This window comes from Lathyrus oleraceus, chromosome 2, assembly GCF_024323335.1.
Source record: "Lathyrus oleraceus cultivar Zhongwan6 chromosome 2, CAAS_Psat_ZW6_1.0, whole genome shotgun sequence".
Taxonomy (NCBI): domain Eukaryota; kingdom Viridiplantae; phylum Streptophyta; class Magnoliopsida; order Fabales; family Fabaceae; genus Lathyrus; species Lathyrus oleraceus.
This window is the reverse complement of record NC_066580.1, coordinates 195125293-195132325: the sequence shown is the minus strand read 5'-3', so window position 1 is coordinate 195132325 and position 7033 is coordinate 195125293.

Here is a 7033-nt window from a genome sequence, read left to right as displayed (position 1 = left end):
GGAAGATCACTTTGATTTTTCTTTTGTTGAATAATTTCTTCTTTGTGTCTAGATTGTTCACTATTATCATTTTTGGCAATGTATTTCGTAGGGATTTCCAAATATCACCATCATCGCAAACAATTACATCCTCCTTAAAGGGGTTGGATTCATCAAATGATACATGCATAGATTCTTCAATAGTTAAATTATTATATTATAAATTATATATGTCTTACTTGTGAGAGAGTAACCAAGAAAGATACCTTCATCGGATTTCCCTTTGAACTTACCAAGATTGTTTTTGTCATTGTTGAGGATAAAACACTTACATCCAAAACGATGAAAGTGAGTAATATTTGGCTTTCTTCCCTTGAAGAGTTCATATGGAGTCTTTTTCATGATTGGCCTAATGATAACCCGTTTACTTACATAACATGTCGTACTAACTGTATCCTCCTAAAAGTACTTTGGTATATTTGAGTCACTTAGCATGGTTCTTGCAAGTTCAACTAGAGATCGATTATTTCATTCAACTACTCCATTTTGTTCAGGAGTCCTTGGTGCTGAAAAATTATGAAAGATGTCATTTTCCTCACAAACTCTTCAAATGATGCATTTTTAAATCCTCCACCATGGTCACTTCTAATTTATGGAATCTTCAAGGATTTTTCATTTTGTACTTGCTTTATGTACTTCTTCTATGCCAAGAAAACGTCACTTTTTTGTACTAAAAATAGTGTCCAAGAATATCTAGAGAAATCACTGATAATAATTAAAGCATATACATTACGTCTAAAGCATTGTGTCCTTCATGGACCAAACAAGCCCATATGCAACAATTGAAGTGGCCTTGTACACTACTACAAAAAACATATGTAACATCAGACGCGAATTTGATCTAACCTCTACTATAGAGACGAGGTAACAAAGTGTTTCATGCAAAGCTGCCACTTTACCCCTCGATTTTAGAATAACCAAGAGGATGGTTGAAATGGTCATTGGTTTGATCCTAAATAATTATTTTTATATATTTTCAAAACTAGCACCATATACCACTCGGTTTATTAACAAAAGTCAGGGGGTATATTGTGATCTTTATTATAATCTAAGAATGGGGTGAATTAGATTATCCAATAATATTGAATTTTTCTCGATTTTGAGCGAGCACACTATTTTCTAATACAAAACAGTAATCACTAAACACTTTATGATCAAAAACAAATTTTGAATAAGATATGAAGTTATTGCACTTCAATCAATTATGTAGGAATCGATATTCCCTTTCAAATGTTACAATTCACAATGTACAAGACTTTAATTACTCAAAAGTGAATATGGAACTTTCGATGATACTTCAAAAATTATATAAAATTATATAGTAGTTTTCACAATATTTAGACTCAAGACATTTAATCATGAAAATGATAAAGATTTTAAATTTGAATTAATTGGAAGAGGCGGATTTAAAATTAAGATTCCACAACTATTTATATTTGAAATGCACCTTTTGATAGATTAATTATTTAATTAATCAAATATGAATTGACATAATTAATTATTAATAAATTATATTATGGTCAATTCTTATAAAACACTAATTATTGATGAATTACTTTATTGAGTTTTGTGTCTTAATGGACTATGATGAATTGAATCATTCAGTTAAGCTCAATAAAAGATCTCTTTCCTCAACCGTTTAGCTATTTAAGTATTACCTCATTAGACAATTAACATACTCTAAAAACCTAGACGACAATGAGGATATTAATCCTCTCATAATCACTCTTTTTGCCGACAATTTCTCTAATCTTACAAGATACGTTGTTCTTATTATTCTTGATATTATAATATACTATAATTTGTGTCTATCAATTCTATTAAATCTATTGATCGGTATCATAGCCAATTTTTTATACAAATTATGGTTATCATTAGATGAATAGTGTATTCTAAGTATTATCATAACTAATTTCAAATTGAATCATATGTATTGCACCTTTCGTTTCATTGGGGTTTATGGAGATAACGTGACTTTATCCCAAATTCAGAAAGTAACGACTTTGATGGCATTTGAAGTTTTGGTTTTGCAATTCTATTACCAACAACTTTTATTTTTACTTTATTAAAATTTGTGATCTCTATTATTCAACTGTTTCACAATAATTAAAAATAATTGGAATGCACTGTGTAAGAAATATTATAGCCGATGAATTTTAGGCTTACCGCGAGTGTCAGACAAATGAAGAAAAAAAATATTCTTGAATTCATTTATAATAATTTTCTTATTGAATTATATATTTCTTAATTATTTATTGGGTAATACTAACTTGTGTCTTAAAGACACAAGTTAAGAGCTAAAGAAAATAATATTACCTTAAAAATTATGCTTTGATTTTAATAAAAATATAAAAATAATTTTTAATTATTTTTTCATTACAAATTTTTTATAGTTAGATTTTTTAACTTATGTTCTTACACAAGCTAGCATTCCTCATATTTATTTATTTCTTTGGTTCTTAAATAGTTAAAATTGTGCATGCTCATGATATATTTTATCATTCTACTGAATCTATATCCAATGGTATTTCTGCTTTTACTTTTTTTATTATGAATTTGTGTGTTTGGCTGGCGTGTTTTTTTTCCACTGCTCACTGTATTTCAATTCATGAGAGTAATCAACCAATATTGTTAATACACACAAATAAAAATAATCAAATAAATAAATAAAAAGAGAGTCTGATTACAACGGAGTTTACTCATTGTCACTAAATACAGTTTCGAAATCGTTTTTTCATTTTGTGGCTTATGCTTCTACTTTTGAATAGTCCATGAATATTATAAGAGAATAATGGAATTTGCATTTATGATTCATGAACTTTAATACAATATTCTAATATTACTTACTTTAAATTCTAAGCTCTAAAATTATGAAAAATTATTAAAGTAGATATTTTGATACAAGCATATGTTTTTATTAAACACCCATAGTACATTCCATAATAAATGCATATAAAAACTCCATATTTCACTGCTAACTATTATTCCTATTATTTTTGCATTAGTTTTTTTATCAAAAAGATATTCTATATGAATTAAGTTGAAAACCATTCTTTTTTGAAAGCCAGGTTTTTAATTTGTTGGCCTAAAATATCTTATGGATATTCTTTATAATAAAACACTTTAATATATTTTATTCTTTTCATTAATATTTTGGATATTTTTATTATATTTGTAGAATAAGAATATAATAATTTATATTTAGATATTTTTAGATATGGTAATTTACCGTTAGAGTCTTATAATATGATATAATGATTTATTTTTTGATTATTTTTATATTTTTATGAGATGATATTATAATATCCTACAAGATCATCAAAGTTCAATGACTCTATTTACGAAGATAAATGTTCTATTTACAAAGATAGCATTCTCTCGTGGTTTCTTGTAATTTGATTATTATTTTTGAATCTTTTATAACTATTATATAATTGCATGTAGCATATAAGGAGGATTTTTTAAAAAATATTATTCACTCCATTTTTTCTTAAAATTAAGATTATGCAATTATATATAAATTAAATGTTGTTAATTTTTCAAAATATTTTAAAAATTAAAACTCTTTATAATTGTCCTAAATTGATTTCTTGTTATATACTCAAATAAATAAATAAATAAAAATCCAGTTTTATGAATATATTAGAAATCTTATTTTTTTTATAAATTTTATTATAGAAATTAAGAAATCACAATTAATTATAATAGTAATCTCATATATCGTGGATATAACTATATAAACTTTCTATTTTGAATAAAATAAAAGTATTCTTAATTCGTATGATTGTAACTCACCTCTCATGGGTACAATTATACAATTTTTTTTAATAAAATAATTAAATTTATTTTAATTATAATAAATATTATATTGATAATAGTTATACCTTATCGATATGTTATTATTGTTGAATTGTAATTCCTTGTGTCGAAGCAGGTTGCTCGACAGAGCAAGGAAGTGCCGAACCACCTAGTGTGTTGAGTAGTGTTAGTTATTTTGGGTTTTTATAATTTTGATCTTTTATAGTTTTGGGTTTTGGCTTGAGGTCCAAGTTAATCTAAAATCTATAAATAGAGGGAGTAACCCTTATTTTGTAAAAGAAGTGAATAGAGCATTCATAACATTGTATTCACAGTATTTTGCAGTTGCAAAGTGAATAAGAAGTTTTTCACAATTTGTGGGCAGAGAGAAACTCTGCAGAATTATATTACTCTTCTCCTTCATCATTCTATACACTCTCTATTTCTCCATTGTTCCTTTTTTTCATCGTTATTGTGTGGGTAATAACAATCTTGTTCATCAAGATTGATTGAAATTCTCCATAGGTTTTGGAGGATTTCCAACATCTGGTATCAAGAGCTTCGGTTTAATCAATTCGTGGGAAGAAAATCATCATGGTAACGAATCATCCAAACGGGCATTTTCCAGCAAATCTTCTGATTCTCAAGAACAACAATTATGAGAATTGGTGCAAGCAGATAAAGGTTGTGTTCTGTTATCAAGATCTTTGGGATCTTGTGAAGGAAGGAGTAGCAACGCTTGCAAAAGCCGCGACGTATCAAGAAAAGACTGCACATAAAGAATTGAAGAAAAAAGATTATAAAGCTCTCTTTATAATCCATCAATGTGTTGATGCAGATAACTTTAAAAAGGTTAGTGATGCAAAGTCAGCGAAAGAAGCATGGGAAATTCTGGAGAAATCGTTTGGAGGCGCGGAGAAGGTGAAAGAGATGAGGTTACAAACTCACAAAAGAACGTATGAATTGCTTCAGATGGAAGACAATGAAAGCATAACTGGTTTTTTCATGAAGATTACGAAACTGGTGAATCAAATCAAGGTATGTGGAGAAGTGTTCACATCAAGATCTGTTGTTGGAAAGATCTTGAGGTCGTTGGCTCCAAAGTTCGACCACGTGGTAGTAGTTATAGAAGAGTCGAAAGATTTTGTTAAAATTGACAAAGGAAGAGCTTCAAGTGACGCTTGAATCTCATGAACAAAGAATGGCTAAAAGAGCTGCAGGAAAGTCAAAGAGTGATATCGCTTTACAGGCTTAATCAGCAAAATAAAGAAAAGGCAAAGGAAACTGGAATGACAACAAAGGCAAAGGAGGTTACAACAATTTGACTAGTCGAAATCAGCAAGAAGGAAACTGTTCGAATCAGAGAAAACTCTTGAACCAAGGCAACCAAAAAGGTGGTGTTGCAGGTAGAGAAAGAGGTGGTGATCAAAAGCCAGACAAGAGTCACATTCAGTGTTACAATTGTCAAATATATGGTCATTATTCTAGTGATTGTCCAGAAAAGCAGAAGAATCAAGAAACTTATGCAAAGCTGGCGAAACATGAAGAAGAAGAAGAAGAAGAAGAAGAAGAAGAAGAAGAAGAGATGTTGTTGATGGTTACAACAAGAGAAGAAGAGAGATTCAAGGACTAGTGGTACTTGGACTCAGCCTGCTCATTACACATGTTTGGAAGGAAAGATTGGTTTGTCAACATAAAGCCCCCAATGAAGAACATGGTGAAATTTGAAAATGAGAACACTCTAGCAGCTGAAGGTGTTGGTGATGTTCTAATTATGAGGAAAGATGGAAAGAGGTCAGTAATTTCAAATGTGTTGTACATACCAAGTATGAAGAGTAATTTGCTCAGCATAGGGTAGTTAGTCGAAAAGAACTACAGAGTGTCGATCAAATACAAGATGATGAGAGTTCTTGACTCAAATGGAAGGTTGATCTTGAAGGCTCCAATGTCTCATAATAGAACCTTCAAGATTGAGCTTAATATGATGGAGCATTAGTGCCTTGCAACAGCATCCAGCATAGATGAATGGATATGGCATTATAGATTTGTCCATCTCAATTTCAAAGACGTCGGAGATTTGAAGAGAAGAAATATGGTTTCAGGATTACCAGAAATCGATATTCCAAACGAAGTGTGTGAAGAATGCGTGTAGGCGAAGCAGCATAAGAATAACTTCAGTAAGGATGCAGGAAGCAGGTCGAAGGCAATTCTTGAAGTCATATACTCTGATGTATGTGGCCCTCTCCAGGTGGATTTGATTGGAGGTAACAAATACTTTGTTACATTCATAGATGATTTCAGTCGAAAACTATGGTCTTACCTGATCCAGAAGAAAAGTGAAGTGATCGAGGTATTTGCCAAGTTTAAATCTATGGTCGAAAGAAAGAGCGGTTGAAAGATCAATATTTTAAGAACTGATGGCGGTGGAGAATATGTGTCGAAAGACTTCAATGCATTATGTGTGAAAGAAGAGATTATGCATGAGGTGGTGCCATCCTACACTCCACAGCAGAATGGAGTCGCAGAAAGGAAGAATAGAACCATTATGAATATGGTTATAAGTATGCTGAAAGGCAAGCATCTACCCAAAGAATTATGGGGAGAAGTTATATTGACTGCGACATATATCCTGAACAGATGTCCGACGAAGAAGCTAGAAGGAATCACGCCAGAAGAATGTTGGTTTGGTGTCAAGCCTAGCTTGAGTCATCTGAGGGTGGTTGGATCTATAGCACATAGACATGTGTCAGATCAGTTGAGAAGAAAACTTGATGATAAGTCGAGTCAGATGATCCTGATAGGATATCATTCGACTGGAGGATATAAGTTGTTCGATCCAGTCAATAAGCAGGTGGTGATTAGCAGGGACGTAATCATAGATGAGCTTAGAGAATGGGATTGGACTGAGAATGTCAAGAAAGATTCAGTGAGAATCTTTTATGATGAACCAACTAGTGAAGTCGAAAGAGAAGTTCGATGGGAAGAAGTCAGAGGTGAAGCAGGCCCAAGCAGACCTCGAAGAACAAGACACATGTCTGCAAGATTGTAAGAATATGTGATTACATCAGATGATGTGGTCGATGAAGAAAGTGAGCTGGTATATTATGCTTTCTACGCAGATGTCAAACCTGTCAATGCAGTCGAGGCATTGAAAGATTCGAAGTGGATGAAAGCAATGGACGAAGAACTAAAGTCA